Below are 16918 nucleotides of genomic sequence, written 5' to 3' on the forward strand. Positions count from 1 at the left end.
TGGTGACCACAGGGTCAGAGCAGCACCTTAATAAACAGGGAAGGGAAGGCAAGCTTGACTGCAGATATGAACTCTCAGTCCAAGATTCCTACTGCCTTAAAGCTCCCTCTCAGCCTCCCAAGTGCTCATCACTGACTTTCAGACCACAACCCTCAGGTACTAGGGCCAGGGCCAACTTCCTATGGCCCAGATGCTGGCTGTTATTGCCACATTTCCTTCCCTAAAGCTCGAGAAGACCCAACATATGGGAAACATCATGCCCATTATTGAATCCTCAGAATACCACCACGGATAAGATTTCATATTTTTAGCTACTGAACAAATGGGAAATGAATCACCCAGGAGATTAAGGGCAAGGGGAAGGCTTGACCCTAGAGGTGAACAGCCCTGGAGTCTGGGGCCTTTTCTGTCACCCCACACTGCTCTGGACAAAGACCCCAGACCAACAGTACCCTCAGTATCCCGTCCCCACCTTTAAAGGGGTGCAGCATCACCTGTAACGGTGGCTCTCCAGTTTTAATGTGTCAGCATCTTTCAGAGGAAACACAGACTTCTGGGCCACACCCCAGGGGTTCTAAGTCGGGAAGGCCTGATACTCTTCATCCCCAACGAGATGTGGAGACTTGCTGGCTGCTGACCACACTTAAGAGAACTGCTGATTTACCATCAATTTAAGCTCTCTCCCAACAGCTGAGGAATGGTTAACTCTGGCATATCCACTTGAGATAATATGTAATTATGAAGACCATGGGGAAATGCTTATGACAACATCAGGACAGGAGGCTGGCTCCCTAGGCTGGTCCAGGTGCTGTGTGTCCTCTGACCCCTTCCTCATCCTCCAGTCCTCTGCTCTGCATCCCCAGGGCTGATCCCTAACAACAGGGGGGCAACTGGGGAGTTTGGACAACAACACAACTCGTGGGAGGGTGGAGGGTGGGAGGAAGGGAGCAGCCGGAGTGTTTCTCCCCTCTCCCCCTTTCTGCCTTGGGTGGGCATTTTGAGAAGCAGCTGCATCTGCTCTAGACAGGTGGCCCACCAGTGACCCTTGACCTTGGGCTCTGGGCAGAACATCTCTTCCCTTTGTCCCTCCAGCCTAGAAGCAGCAGTGGCTTCCTGCCACTAAGCTCTAGGTCACCTCCCCTTCCCATGTTTGGCTTCTTGGCTTCTTTATCACCTGCATAGTGAAGGCCCATATTAAATTCCCTTTGCGGTAAATACTTGATGGTGCTCCTGCTTTCCTGGTTAGACTGACTAATATACTCTGATTACAGCTACACAAAAACGCTTATGCCAACGGACAACTCTAGAAGGTAGCATGGAAAAATTAAAAGAGGTAGCAAGGTGACGCTTGTCTTCCAAAAACGTGAGAAGAATGTCAGTTATTCATTATCCATGACTAATATTTAAAAACTGGGCCCAAGCACATGGTTTAAGAGAAAACAAGGGAAAGAAAGAAAGAAAAAGAGAAACAACCTTTTCCTTCATAAGGAAAAGGCTGGGGAGCCAGGAGTCCATGACAACAATCTAAGGAGAACAAACCCTTTACCTTCACTTCTAAAAACACCTTCTCTTGGAGAAACCATGGCCACAGCCACAATGATACTAGCAGTTCCCCCTGAAAGTACCGGTGGTTATCTGGGGATGAGTGACTCACTTGTTAAAGAGGTCACATAACGTATCATCACAAAGCTGGTCTCCGGGGCAGGGCAGGTCACACTGGGCAACTGCCCAAACCACCTTCAACCCTCATTACCCTGGAGGCAGCTCCCACCTCAGGTCAGAAACCTGGGACCCATTTGAGAAATTCCTTTAGAGGAGACCAGGGCCCAGAGACTGCTGGGAGAGCAGGAATAATGAAAGAAGATGTTCTAAAACTCAAAAGAATTCTGTTCAAGCCACATCCACCAAGCACCAGGGCAGCAATGTGTGTGCCTGGGATACCGGGGAGGGAGGGGGAAGGTGGGGGTATCTTATTTTCCCAGCATTTGTAGGGTTTTTCTCTCCCAAAGAGCACAATTAAAATCAAAAGCAAGGCTCCACAAAACCAGATGGTAACAATATAAGAAATTATGCTGGATTCCTGCATTGAACTCAAGGCTGAACACTGCGGCAGACAATCAAATGCTCAAGTGGGGAAGGAGGTTCTTGGCCTTGGACCAAACACAGTTTGGTGGTCTGTTTATAATATTTTAGCCTGACAGCACTGCACAAAATGGACCACGAGACTCACCGCTATAATGGGTTACTTTCAACCCCAAGCCAAAGATGATTTAAAGCCCTAGGGAAATCGGGGGTAGGGGTGGGGAACGCAGCAGAGAAAAGCATCGAGGGCTTTATGGGAAATGTACATCTACGCTTGCAAACTCTTGAGTGGAACATCTCAGCGTCAGAACCATGCTTACCATCAAGAATATTTGGAAAACCAGGACTAAGATTACAACAGCTCACACGAGCAAGCGTCAGGAAGTCTTTATTGCCCTGCCCTGCCCTCCCACCCATTCTCCTCATCCAAAGGAACGGACATCAGAGACCTTGCACCTTCATCCCTGGAAGCTGGCTGACTACGTCATAAGACAAGTAACTATGCAGGGACAGGGCTGTTTGGCCAGGGTGTGAACTAACAAGAAAACTAACAAAAACTAACAAGAAAAGCTACCCCAAGTTCAGGCAAAGCACAAGCAAAGAAAACACCCACACAGGATCGAGACTCGGTGCCACCTCCAGCTTTGCCTCATCCACTGGGACCCGGGGTGAGTACCCGTGCCTCTCGGAGCCTCAGTTTCCATCTGTGGAAGGGGCTGGACTAGATAGCCTATCAAGGCAATTCTAACCAGGGGAATCACTCCTGTGTATGACCCAGTCTATGGCCCACGCTTCTGCAGGACAGAGAGAGTACCCCCAAGCTGCGGGTCAAAGGGCCGAAGGGACTATCCTAAGAGCCCACAGCTACTGAGTTGGCACTGTCAGCAAATCTGCCAGACTCCAGACTCCCGGCCTCCCTGCCACCCCAGGAGAGGTGCCCCGCTCTCAAGGGCTGCCTTCCTGCACATGCCCTGCAGAGTCAGCCTCTCAGTCTGACCCAGGCAGCCTGTCCCCACTTCCGCGGGGTGGCCCTTCCTCGGTCTGACTGTGCCTCGTCCTCATATGTGGGTCCAGGCTTCCACACAGGGCAGGGCGTCCACAGTCAGGGTCAGGTCAGGAACCACGACCCTGTGCGGCTTCAGAGGCAAGAACAGCAAAACCCAATGCCCCCAACTGCTGGTTTCACCACCCACCGCCCCCACGGGACTCTCACTTCCCCATCCACTGGTGCTACCCGCTTCCCACTGGCCTGATGACCAGCTGGGGGGCCCTGGGCCAAGTCACTCAGCATCTCCAGGCCTCCGTTTGTTCATCTGAACCAGCATCGACCTCCAGAAACTGTCACAGAGATGAAATAAAATCAGGTATGTGACACAGAGATAAAATGAGATCGTGTCTGAGAGAGCTCTGTGTAAACTCTAAAATACAGTACATCGAAGGCCATGGTGGGCTTCCCTGGTGGTCCAATGGTGAGGAGTCTGCCTTGCAAGGTGGGGGGTGCCACTTCGATCCCTAGTCTGGGCGAATCCCACATGCCATGGGGGACCCAGGCCTGTGCACCCTAGAACGTGTGCTCGCAACAAGAGAAGCCTAGAAGCCAAGAACCACTGCAATGAGAAGCCCACATACTGCAACTAGAGAGTAGCTCCTGCTTGCCGCAACTAGTGAAAGCCCGTGTGCAGCAATGAAGACCCAGCACATCCATAAATAAATAGATAGCTTTTTTTTTTAGTGTCCTGGTGGTGGTGTCTCCCCTTCCCAGTGACAGCAGCTGGGAAGAGTCCATGACCGTTGGAGGGATGTACTGAGAAAGCTCCTGAGCACACACACCTCTGCACTGACTCTTGTGGCCACGCAGTGCAGTGAAAGAACGACCCTGTCAAAGAGGAGGAGGAAGGGCCACATGAACACTCAGATGGGCCCTGTCACCAAGAAGACAGGGGTGAGACCACATCTCTGCCGCCCCGGTCCCAGGGCTACTATGAAGACAGGACAGGGGAAAAGTGCAAACTCCCCATCCTCCCCGCAGGAACGGGAGATGAAGGTCACAGCTAGAGGACACCTGGCTGCCTTTCTTGCTCTTCAGAGTCTCCGAGGCGCTCACAGAAAGGAAAAAGCGGAAGAAAGGACAGCGCCTTGAAAGAACAGCCGGGGAGCAAGTGTGGCCGCGCAGGCAGAGGTGGCCAGGAACGAGGAGGGCATGGGTGTTGGGGTGTTTCTCTCATCTTTCTGGGGGATCCTAATCTGGTGCCTTTGAAACACAAAAACAAAAGCAGCCATTTCCCCAAGAAAAAACAAAACAAAACCAAAGAAACCTACCTTGCAAGAGAACGTTGTTGGCTGTGTTCACACTCAGGACTGCACTGTGTCACAGAGCCTCCTGGGGTCTCCTGGGAGCTCTGAGGGGCAGGGTGCTGAGGGTCCCTGGGGAAGGGCCCGCCCTTCTCAGCTGACTGAGCTCTCTGTTCACACAAGGATGCCCAACAGAGGTCTGAGCTACCCGGTTCATACCATGTGCTCCTGGGGGCTGACAGACCCCAGGTGTGAGCGGCGGTGGGCGCCAGTCCCCTCCCCCCCGCCCCAGAACAGCTGCTCCCTGGTTCGTGGAGGTGGGGGCAGGTTCTGAAACAGCCTTCCTAAAGCTGTGCCCAGCTACAACGTGTGAAAAAGCAGCAAAACACCGCCTGTGTTTCCTTCGAGCCCGCCCCCACCTCGCAGCCCCATAGCTTTGCTGCTCTTGCGGGTTTTCTCCCCAGCTCTGCCCCCTCCGCTCCTTCACGGATGCTCACACTCACCAATGCACTCCACCTGGCCTCCACCCCGGGCTTCCCCTGCTGGGCTTCCCCAGCCCCTGCCCGCCCCACTGCCCTCAGCCCAGCTGACAGGTAAATCAAAGAACACGGGATCCACCAAGCCTGCCTGGCGAGGCGGTTCCCATTTAGCAAGAGCTGACCCTCCTGTGTGCCCTGCCTCCAAGCCACAGTCTCAGAGAATCACTTCTAGGTTGCGGCTTCCCTGAGGGCTCAGTGGTAAAGAATCTGCCTGCAATGCAGGAGACCCAGGTTCGACCCCTGGGTTGGGAAGATCCACTGGGGAAGGAAATAGCAACCCATTCCATTATTCTAGACTGGGGAATCACATGGACCGAGGAGCCTGGCAGGTTAGAGTCCACAGGGCGGTAAGAGTCAGACCAGACTGAGGCAAGTGAGCACCTCTGGGGCACTGGGCTCTTCTGGCAACCAGAGCAGAACATCCACACAGGCAAAGGGGGGACAGAGAAAACAAGCCCCAGACCAGAATCACACTGCACGAGGCCTCCTGCGACAATGGGAGAGAAACTAATAAATGCATATCCGCTCCCACCTCGCGCTCCAGGTCTCTGTTTTTATTCTTCTAGATGAGCTCCAGGAATCACTGCTCAGCTGTCAGTCAGCTGGGCCAGAGGAACTCTAAGAACTTAGATCGAAACCATGGCTTCCCAAGAGCCTGGCTTGCTCCGCCCCAACCCCCTCTCCCAGCAGAGCTGGCATCATAGCAAAACAATTTCAAAGCACAGAGACCATAAACACCAAATTAAAAGGTAAAGTAAAAAAGGGAGGAGATGTTTACTGGAAACTTAAGTTCTACTGCCCAAAAAAAAATATAGGTCTTTTTTTAAACACACATACACCAACACACACACATATATATAAAGCCTCTGCCGCCCACCTTAAGAAATATGTACTTTGCTCTATATATGGCTTTCTTATCTGCCCTCGATTATGCTCGGCTCATAACCGTGAAGCCTGAAATAATTACCCACAGAGAAATAATAGCCTTGGCCCCAGTCAGGGCCTAACAAAGCCAGTCCTGCGTTTACCAATGATCACACAACTCGCTTGCAGGACAAACTTGAGTTTGCTGATGCACAGAGAATCATTCCCATCCATACCTGAAATGCAGCCACCGCTAAGAGGGTGCCAGGTGGCTACTGGAACCAAGAACAATCATCTTACATGATATTTCTGGGATAGAAAGGAAAGGAGTTCCAGCTGAAACCAGGCAGGAGATCAAGGTGGGCAGATGGTAATCATCAAAGCAGGGGGCTGGCAAAGACCACTCCTCCCTTGCAGGAGAAGGAAAATGCTAGAGGAAAACTGACTCCTGAAAACAGAGAATTTTGAGGGGGGCAAGAGCATACAGTCCTTCTTAGTAGCAAGGGGGTGCCCCTCAGGGCTGCTCCCCAAAGACAGTCAACATGTTAGAAGCAGGGAGACAGGCACCTACTACTGGGGCCCAGGAGTCTCCTTTTCACTAGCTCACATCCTTGACTGGACCTGATCTGTCCTACCCGCACCTCCATGCCCCTCCCTCTGAAACCCTAGGTCCTCACCACGTTCCCGAAACACAGAAGGCTTTCAGATTGGGTTGACCAAACGCTCTTTCAGGTTTCCCTGTAAGATACTATGGAAAAATGGCAATGAACATTTTGGCCCACCCAATACTATCCCACACTTGTGCATTCAAACCCCAAGTCAGATGGTAAGCTCTCTGAGGGCAGTGGCCGTATTTGCCATTTCTCTGAGCACCTTGCTCCATAAATATTAAGTGACTGATGGATTCTTGCCTGAGAAACAGCAGCCTCCATCTGGCATCTGTGTCTACACCCACAACTCAAACCCTGTCACTGAAAGAGCTCTTGAGCCCCATTCCCCTATTTGCAAGACCCTTCAGGGTTCATCAGTACTGACCAGGTCTCCTCCCTGCTGAAGCTCATTCCACACCCAATAAGTCATCACCTTTGCAATCACCACCACCATCACAAAATGCCCTCTTCTCTGCCTGAAAAAATATTAGAACTGAGCTGTCCTCTCCCATTAATGTCTGACCCGGACAGCCCCTCAGAATCCTTCGGCTGGGGGGATGGAGTCCCCACGAGGAACTATGAATGAGTGGGCATAAACAGGAGTGCTTAGATGCTGCATCTGATGAAGGTGGTGGGAAGCTCTCAACCAAGGGCAAGAACACTCACCAAGGCACACAGGCCACCACGGGACATACTTTCACAGCCCCTAGCGTCCACCAGGGCATTGCCAAGGATCTGACACTAAGCTATGCCACCAGCACTGGCTGAGGCCTCTGACTTAGTTTCACGAAAGAAGTGTGGGTGTGTGTAATGGTCTGTTTAATCCATTCCTGCTCCACCCCTGCTCCTGCCACCACCCCCTGCCCCAACATAGTACTCTGAGTTTCCCAAGCAGAAATAACCAACTACAGATGGTTCCACTCCTTCAGAGATGTTTGAGAAACCACTGACCCAGAGATAGGAGAAAACTGGGACTCCAAACCTCAGGGCAACTATTCACCATCAGCAGCTGTGATTACCAAATCAACATGCTTCTAGAACTTTTTTTCTGTGTACATGCGCTTTTTCTTTTTAAACCAACCACTATCACTTTTCCCTGAGAAGAGATGCCTGAAACATTGAACCACAGCTTTACTTAAGATCTAGAGCTGGGATTTCCCTGGTGGTTCAGTGGTTAGGAATCTGCCTTCCAAGGCAGGGGATGTGGGTTCGATCCCTGGCCAGGAAACTAGATCCCACATGCCCCAGGGCAACTAAGCCCACACGCAAAAACTACTGAGCTCACACTCCACAAGTAAGACCCAGCATAGCCAAAAAAATAAATGTTAAAAAAAAAATCTAGGGCTGTTGATTCTCAATCCTGGCTACACACCAGAGAACTTTAAAAATACTGATTCCCAGGGCCCACCTGTAGAAATTCTGAATTGGTCTGGGGTGTGGTCTAGGTATTGGAATTTTTATAAGCAACCAGGGTTGAGAATCTTCCATGTCGAGCCCAAGCACCGAACGTGAATCATGAGGAAGCAGGAGTCCCAGCTGCCACAGCCTACCCTGCAGCTCAAACCTCTTTTCATCCTGTCTTCAACGGCAGGCCCCTGTCTCCAGCTCCCAAAGCGATGGTACAGTGATCCAGAAACTCCCCAAATGAGTAACAGAGTCGGTCATTTCTTTGAATGCAAGCTTCAGAATTAGAACGTTTAAGGTACAGAAACTTTAAAAATCCTGCTAAGCCAATGCCTTTGGTTTGTCAAGGAGGAAACCAGAGGCCCAGGTAGCAAAGTGACTCAGCCAAGGTCATGAGGCTGGTTCACAATGGGACAGGCCTAGAACCCGGGTCTTCCACCTCTAGTTCTCTCTCTGGAACACCAACCAGAAGGTCCCGGGGTTGACAGACCTCCAACAAAAGCGAAGTCACAGGAATGGCCGCTGTTTATTTCTTGTGTGCTCTTAGCGGCCAGCCCCTCATCACTGCATCTCTGGGAGCCTCTGTCTCTTCGCTGGCCTTAAAACAGCTGAGAGCAAAGATGGTTCTTCTCTTTAAAGATTCCTGAGCATGTCGGTCAAATCATAATCCTCAAAGAATATATTTGCTGGCTGGCTGGAGTTTGTGGAAAAAGCCTTTAGAAAAAAAAGAGCCTACCCAAGTTTTGAAAGAGCGCTCTGTTGAGCTGCAGGTCTGAGAGCCTGAAAAGCAGCAGTGGATTCTGGTTTCTTGTGGATAAGAGAGAGTTGATTGTTGGTTTCAAAATCTCTAACCAACCTGTGAACACGTTTCCCTTCCTTCCTGTATTTTTACGGCACCACGCCTGCAACGCATGCAGCTGGTGGCTAGAAGCACAGGAAGCCTGTGCTTTGGGTTAAATGAGAATTCCTCTCTGCTTACAAGCTGACTTCCCCTAGCCTGGGCACAGGGAACAGACCCTCATCAGGTGAGCCTTGTTTCAACACAAGCCTGGCAGCTCCAGGCAGCAGGAGTATATACAACTGTCCAAATCTACAGACCAGTTACAGCCCCTGGACCATAGTGTCTGACAGCACCGCCCCCAACTGAAGACACTCAGTAACTACCTGACGAGTTAAGTCATCACTGTAACAATTAATATAAGGAGTGGGCCACCTCTGAAGGTAAAGCATTGGACAAAAGTTAGGTTTATCCCCCTGGAAAATATGTGCATCAAGAAAAGAGTGAGGGGACTTCCCTGGTGGCCCAGTGACTAAGACTCCATGCTCTCAAGGCAGGGGGTCTGGGTTCCATCCCCGGTCAGGGAGCTAGATCCCACATGCCGCATCTAAGACCTGGCAGCAATTAAGTGAAAACCAATAAGTCAAGAAAAAGAGGGCAAAGAGGTGTCATGAAATATTAGAACTGATACAGACTTTTGAGATTCTCTCTTGGACTTGTTATTTTCTAGATGCAAAGACCAATACTCAGAGAAGCCAAGTGAACTTTCCTGAAGTCAGAAAGCCAAGTTCCATCAAAGAGTGGCCAAGGGCCCTCAACCTCACTGGAGAAACAGGATGCCAAGACTGTGGTTCCTTCATGTGCATGTGTGTCTGTTCTCAGGCTCATTCAACACTTCATTGACCCTGGAGCTTCAACAATGATGAAGATGAAGACCTGTGGAGGTTGTGGAAGGAGTGTAGACAGCAATAGTCGTTGTTCAATTCCAGGCATTTCTGGGCTATTCAGATATGGACGCCCAGTGAACAGCTGAAGCTGAGGGTCTCTAGCTGTGCAGAACTACAGATCTGGAAGTCAGCTCCCCAGTGAAACCCAGGGGGAGGACAAGTACTGCAATTCTGAACTGTGATACCCAGCAGGGTGGAACGAGGTCCAGCCTCGTATGATTTTCTCACAAAAGAAGTTAAGGCCGATGGGCAAAAAATAAAAAAACAGAATGGCCAAAAGGTGACATTCAAAAAGATTCTGGGATCAAAGTCCCTTTGTGAGCACTGTTATTTCACCCTCCTCTGAACGGTAACCACTTCCCACATGAGCCTCAGTAAGGCAACCGTGTAGCCCACAAAAGAGATAGAAATATGACCACACTTCCCTCTTATAAACAGGCGATGGTAAACATCTGAGACCATTGGTCCACAGTCGTGGTTAAACAAAGGGTCAGGGGGCCCCCTGGAATGGCTGTGAGGGCCTCCATCTCCCCACAGGCTGACCCTCCTTCTGAGTGGGGACCTTGGACCATTAACTTCAGAGCTCCAGCTGGTCAAACAGAGCCAGCCTCACCCTGGAACCACTGTGTTGGCTTTCCTGCCCAGGCTCCCCTGGCCACTACTCCTGAAGACTCAAGAATTTTCAAGGAGAGTAGCTGCTTTGGTGCCTGGCCCTGTGCTCAAAAATGCCTCTCTGGGGGGGGGCGGGGGGTGGGTGTTGGTCTCGCAAAGCAGGCAGGAGGGCAACATGTCATGCGTGTGCTGAACCGTGCAATCCCCCCACCCCCACCTCCTGGAGCAGTCGTGGTGGTAGATTCTCCATTTTTAAAAAAAAAGAAAAACAAAAACAAGAAAAGTCAAAACTGCGACTCTTTCAATCAAGCAAGAAAAAGAGGCAAAACCTCAAACAAGTATCTTTAATTAGCTTTAAGATGTTCCCTGGGGGGTCCCGGCTCCTAGATCAATAGGAAAATAAACCTTGAGGCCTTGGGACAGACTCTGTTTTCTCTGAATTGGAAATGAAAAAGACTTTGCAGACCTGAAGCCAGTTATTAGCTGACTGTGACAGAAGTCCTCCTGGGTATGCCGTGTCTGCCAAATGTTCCATCAGAAAACGACCCTCAGATTCTATAAATCGGCCAGCACTTTGTTTTTAACCACTGAACATTTATAGAATTCTTATTTCTTCGTCTACATGCTTTCAGAGAAAGTTTCCAGCAACTTCAAAGCCAGTCAGACGCACAAAGACGCTAAACATGCAATTAAATTTCACAGGGTTTTGAAGCTAGAATACCGCAAGAACCTTTAGAAAATTTCCCCTGGGGGCAGGAGGCTCTTAACTCTGTACCCCACCCCCACTCCATACTCAAGGGCAAATTTTTAATCTTCATTTCATCAACAGGAAAACACGACTGGCAGAAGGGCGGAGATAGAAATCTGAACTGCTTGAAAGACCTGACTTAAGTCAGAAAGTATAGTCCTCAGATACAGTGTTCAGAGGCTCTGCTGTTCCCCTCAGTGAGTCTCACTTCCATTTGTCCCCCTGAACCCTAATTTCACACCCATTCCTAAGCAGTCCCACAGCAGACTGCTACAACTCACACAGGTGCATGTTCTGAACACAAATAATGGTCTCTCCATCTCAACTGTAAGCTCCATGAGGGCAAGATCTAGCCCTCTGATTGGGTTACCACTGTGACCTCTAAACTCAGCAAGACATCGTTCAAGACATCAACAAGTGTTCAGGAGTCTACTCAGAGAAGAAGGAAAACACCAATCAAGTATTAATTGACATTTACTAAGTACCCAGCAGGTATTACCGTTCATAGAATTCAGCAAGGAAATCAACCCTTAATATTCATTGTTGGAAGGATTGATGCTGAAGCTCCAATACTTTTGCCACCTGATGCGAAGAACCAACTCATTGGAAAAGACCATGATGCTGGGAAAGACTGAGGGCAGGAGGAGAACGGGGCAACAGAGGATGAGATGGTTGGATGGCATCACCAACCCAACAGACATGAGTTTGAGCAAGCTCCAGCAGTTGGTGATGGACAGGGAAGCCTGGCATGCTGCAGTCCGTGGGGTCAAAAAGTCAGACACAGCTGAGTGACTGAACAACAACAAGAGCAGGTACTAAGTACCATAATGAACCCAGGAAACAACCCGGGTCTTTGCCTTTGAGGGACTTGTTACATCTAATTTCTGCCACTGGCTGCATGTGACACAATGCTGGCCAGTGAGATCCGTGAGGGATTCTGGGAAAGGTTTCCTTCCTGGATAAAGAGACCCCCAAGGAGAAGCAGCCTTTCCTGCTGCTGGACGCAACTGTGTAAAGAGGGTAACACCTGGAACAGCTGTGATCATCACTGGGTCATGAACGCTGGAGATGGCAGAGCAGAAAGATGGAAGGCTCCCAAGTCCTTGCTGGTGCCTGACACCACCCTGCCTCCAGACTTCTCAAAGCAGGTAATAAGCCCCCACAGTGGTGAAGCTGTTAGCTGAGTTTCAGGTTACTTGCAGCCCAAGCATCCTCAGACAGTGAGTCTGGCCCCTAATCAGAATACGGGGTGGATCGGAGAGCAAAGGAGCTGGCTGGCTTATTGCAGTATCCAGGCATGAGAAACCGGGGGCCTCGGCTGAGGAGAGGGTGGTGATGGTGAGGACAGCTTGAACTCAGGAAACACAAAAGCGGATTCCAGTCTTACCCACACGATGGCCTAGTCATCTCCATGAAGCCCAGGGCCTAGTTCCCACGCTGACTCTCCAATGAACTGGAACATAAATAATTAATATTCCCAGCCCTTCCTCACCCACACACATGCCTGCTTGTGTCTGTGGGGTAAAAAAGAAAAAAAGGGAAATGCATGTTGTTCTATTTATAAGAAGCAGCACAGCCACAAAGGGTGATGACTAGAGGGGCACAGTATCAGCTCAAGTTCTCCAAGCAAGTGCTAAGTTCGGTTTGAATTTACACTTGGCTTCTCTCAGCCTGTAACTGGTCCTCTTCAACACTCCAGCTGCTCTCCTTGGAGCTCAACAGACAGGGCCTTGCCCACAGCAAACAGTTTGGTTGGAGGGAACAGAGAACTCAAGTCCCTCTCCAGGCTTCCAACAGATTATTTGGGGCGAGAGAGGAAGGATGAGGCTTGGGTGATCACAGAAACGAAACCCATGAACCCAAGGCAGGAGTGAAACATGCAAAGTCTTTCCATGTTCTCTATGGGATTCCACTGGCAGACAGGGTTACTTAGGGCCACGCACCCTGGCACATTCCATGCATTTACCACCATCAAAGAGAAAGAAAAGGCATGCTTGCTGTTATTTTTAATTCCTTCCCCAACGCCTTCCAAAACTCTTCAGCACAAGACTGATCCACTAAACCCCCACTAGCTCCCAGCCAGGAGTATCTTGGAAACCGTAGTGAACATGCAGCAGGGGAGCAGAAGTCAGCTCACAGAAGACTTTGCTCCTGGACATGAAATCCCATCTCAGCTGCCCTGGACCTGGGGGCATCTCCTGCTTTCCAAAGGGACATGCCTTGATGAGGAGGCATATGTTCTAGAGCCAAGCGAACACCCTACCACCCCCTCACTGCCACCCCGGCATCCCCCGGATACACTCCCATCTCCACCTCCTGCTTCTTGTCCTTCCCTTCAGAGTGGCCATCAGTGAAGCCAAATGTTCCCCAACTCCCACTGCAGCTAAGTTAACACATACTCTGGTGTTAACTTGACTACTGTAGATTACCTCTAAAGTTTCATCCAGTTTTAAATTATGTTACATTGCCACCTTGCTGAATGATCTTAGACGAGTCACCTCACTCAAAGCAGCAGTAAACCATCTAGACAGTCCCTGACACTTTAGCAGTGGCAGCGAAAGCTACTGATGGACCCTCCCAGTTACTCTGGCCAGGTATCGTGATCACCGGCACGGAGGCAGGGTGACTTGAGTGACTACCTCTCCAGGTTTGCCTGGATAGTCCAGGTTGATGCCAGTTTCTGGCCAGCACTGATAACGGCACTGCCCCCTTTTCACTCTTAGAAGTGTCCTGGTTTGTTTAACAAATTCTTTGGTCACCCTAGATTCTAAAACGGACAGAGCTTCAGAGGCAAATTCCGCTCCATCTCTTATCATGAGACCTACAGCAACTTTCCTAAGCAATTTCATTGGTTTTCTTATAAAAAGGAGAACAGCAGTCCCTTTTGGGGGAGCCCCAGGGCAGACAGCTGGGAACAAGAGACCTGAACTCAGATTCCTAGTCTGCTGCTGACTTCTCAAAGCCTGAGCCTCCTCTTCTACAAACATTGGTAACTCATCCTTCCCAGAAGATGGGTAAAGAAGATCAACCACCTGATCAATGGCCCGCCTTGGTGTCTGGCACTCAGCACCCAGTCCATGCTGCATGTACCAGAATCACTCCCAGTGAGACAGCTCAGGTGATCTGCCACATGTCAGCACGAATGACCCAAATCCTCAGACAAGACCATAAGCACCAACTCACCTAAGCTTCTGGAACCAGACCCATGCCCCTCCTCCCCCCCCCCCCACTGTATGCACACCCTAAGTTCATACTCCTGTTGAATTCTGTGTATCATTAAGGTTTTCTCTATGGTCTCTGTGAAAATGTAGGTGTGAACTTGGAAGCTTTAACTCCACCTCTGTGAGGAAGGGTTTTTAACAATACTATAGAGTTGTGCTTCATAAAGAAATAATAAGTGGGGACTTTCCTGGTGGTCCAGTGGCTAAGACTCCATGCTCCCCAGTGCAGGGTGCCTGGCTTTGATCCCTGGTCAAGGAACTAGATCCCACACGCCGCAAGCAAGAGTTCACCATGCCACAACTAAGACCTGGTGCAGCCAAATCAATTAATAAATATTTTTTAAAAAAAGAAAGGATGAGTGACACCGCATACTTTATAGTCTGCAAAGAACTTTTAATACACATGCTATGCTAAGTTGTTTTGGTTGTGTCTGACTCGTTGTGACCCCAATGACTGTAGTCCTCCAGGCTTCTCCATCCACAGGATTCTCCTGGCAAGAATACCGGTGTGGGTTGCCATCTCCTTTTCCAGGGGATCTTCCCAACCCAGGGACTGAACCCAGGTCTCTTATGTCTCCTGCACTGGCAGGCGGGTTCTTTACCACTAGCGCCATTCATTAATACATAGCTCATCGAAATAAACAACAATCATCCTACCAAGGAAGGCATCGTTTTTCTCATTTTACTGATGAGGAAAGGAAGGCTCAAAAAAAAAAAAAAATCAGGTGACTGGTCTACAGTCACCAAAGCAAGAAGCAGAAAGCCAGGGATTTGAACCTGGGTCTCCTGAATGCAAGCCCAGAAAGCTCCATCAAAGTAGGCTGCCATTTCAGCAACAGGTCTCTATCAGGGTTCTCAAAAATGGTCCATGAACTAAGAACCTGTCCATGGACACAAAACTTCTTACTTCTAAAAACCTACAAACTTCAATTAACAGCAACAACAACAAAAAAGATGACCCTAAACAGATGAGGTAAACTGTATGCATGGTTACCAAGATTTCTGCTTGCTCGTGATGAAATATATGAACTTACCCCATTTTACTCTCTTACTAAGGAATGTAATCTGTTTTTAATACATGAGAGCATCTGATGAGTCTGCAGTAGAGAACTTAGGCATTTTTACTTATTGCAGTGTGGTCTGGAATTGGAAAGCCCGACCTAGACGATCGTCAATGAAGAAATTTAAAACACTGACCAGAGACATTCCACACAAAGACACCATGCCAGGCACACAGAAAACCCAAGGAGAGGCTGGGATCTGAGGCCGAGGCCGCTGCTTGGGGAGAACAGGCCTCTGCATGGAGCCCAGCGACACTCTGCTTAATTTCCCAAGGAATCCATGTCAAGAGGCTGGCATGACTCACTGGCTAATTACCTGAACACTTGGGCTCCCAGAGCCCTCCTGGCTGTGTAACCCGTCTTCCCTCCTGACGGCGAACAAAACACTATTTTCACCCGGGTCCAGACATAGCCTGAAGCTGTCCACATGGTGGTGTAAGGGATTACGACTCTGACCTGGATAACTCAGGCAGAAAACTTGCTCTTACCAGCCACGGGCTGGGGGAGGCGAGGAATCGCGAATAGAACGGTGGCTTCAGCCACGCCACTCCCGTACTTTAAAATCTCCTGGGTGCTTTACGGAGCAAGGTCCAAATGCCAAGCTCGGCCGAATGAAACCCTTGGCAACCTCCTTCTCAGACTCCTCTCTGGCCATGCCCTCTTCCACGTTCTGGCCGCCCCGCCCCAGACGCCAGGCTCTTCCACTCTCTGTCTGGCCAGTGCTGCACTCAGCCTTCCCTTCACTCCCACACTCCTATCCACCTTTCAAAGTCTCGCTGGAGCATCATCTCTTCTGTGAAGCCTTCTGAGTCCCTCAGAAACAAGCTGCTCTTTCTCTGGGATCCCCAACACTGCTTTTTTCAACCTAGAAGTCTTTCCCATGAGCCCACTGTAGCTGCAGCCACTGTCCCTTTTAGCCTCTGCACAGTTCAGAGACAGGACTTTATCTCCACATCTCTACCTCTCCTGAGGCCCAGCACAAAGTCAGTGCCCAATAAATGGAGCCAACAGCCAACTGCACTAGCAGGGGCTGGGCTCTTCACTCCACCTTTCAGATAGGCAGCTGCCATAAGTATCACCTTTCCCTGACCTGCACTTAATTCACTCTGATCTGAGTTCAAGGTGAGGGAAATCAATCCTTCCTATAGAAACACCCACAATCTTCCATATAATGGTGCCACCTGAGCAGGGCCTCAGTTGTGGCTATATAACAGAGAAAAAGTTATTAGTCGTTCAGTCATGTCTGATTCTTTGCAACCCCATGGACTATATAGACTGCCAGATTCCTCTGTTCATGGGATTCTCCAAGCAAGAATACTGGAGTGGGTTGCCATTCCTTTCTCCAGGGGAATCTTCCCAGCCCAAAGATTGAAACCGGGTCTCCCACTTTGCAGGCAGATTTTTTACCATCTGAGTCATTAGGGAAGCCCACTGAGAGGATGGCCATAAAAACAGGACTGCCTCCACCATCAAATGGTCTGAGAGCAGGAGGAACTGTGGAGTTCCACATATAATATGTCGTATAGAAAAGAGAGAAATCAAGGTAACAGGCTGATAAATAGAATATGTTCTATCATACTGACAGGGACCTTAACACGACCTGGGAGGCCAGGTTTGAATGGAGAGTTCTCTGACCCCTTGGGTTCCACAATGGAACTGCTGAGAGAATCCCAGGAGAACCGACCCTAAATCCCAGCCCATCCCCAGGATCACCCCACAC

At 49.8% G+C, this 16918-nt stretch overlaps 1 protein-coding gene across 2 annotated transcripts in view; it reads right to left on the reverse strand.

The window, feature by feature from the left end:
• Window positions 1-16918, reverse strand: part of SMAD3 (SMAD family member 3) — a 126597-nt gene that overhangs the window by 99927 nt on the left and 9752 nt on the right. Inside the window, exon 1 of one of the 2 annotated variants that reach the window (XM_061158003.1) lies at window positions 4402-4435. The exons of the other annotated variant lie outside the window; for it this stretch is intronic. The gene's annotated coding sequence lies outside the window, so the exon portion shown is untranslated. Of the gene's footprint in view, window positions 1-4401; window positions 4436-16918 lie in introns of those variants that run through there. 2 annotated transcript variants of the gene reach the window in all.

The sequence above is a fragment of the Dama dama genome, chromosome 12 (assembly GCF_033118175.1).
Source record: "Dama dama isolate Ldn47 chromosome 12, ASM3311817v1, whole genome shotgun sequence".
Lineage (NCBI taxonomy): Eukaryota > Metazoa > Chordata > Mammalia > Artiodactyla > Cervidae > Dama > Dama dama.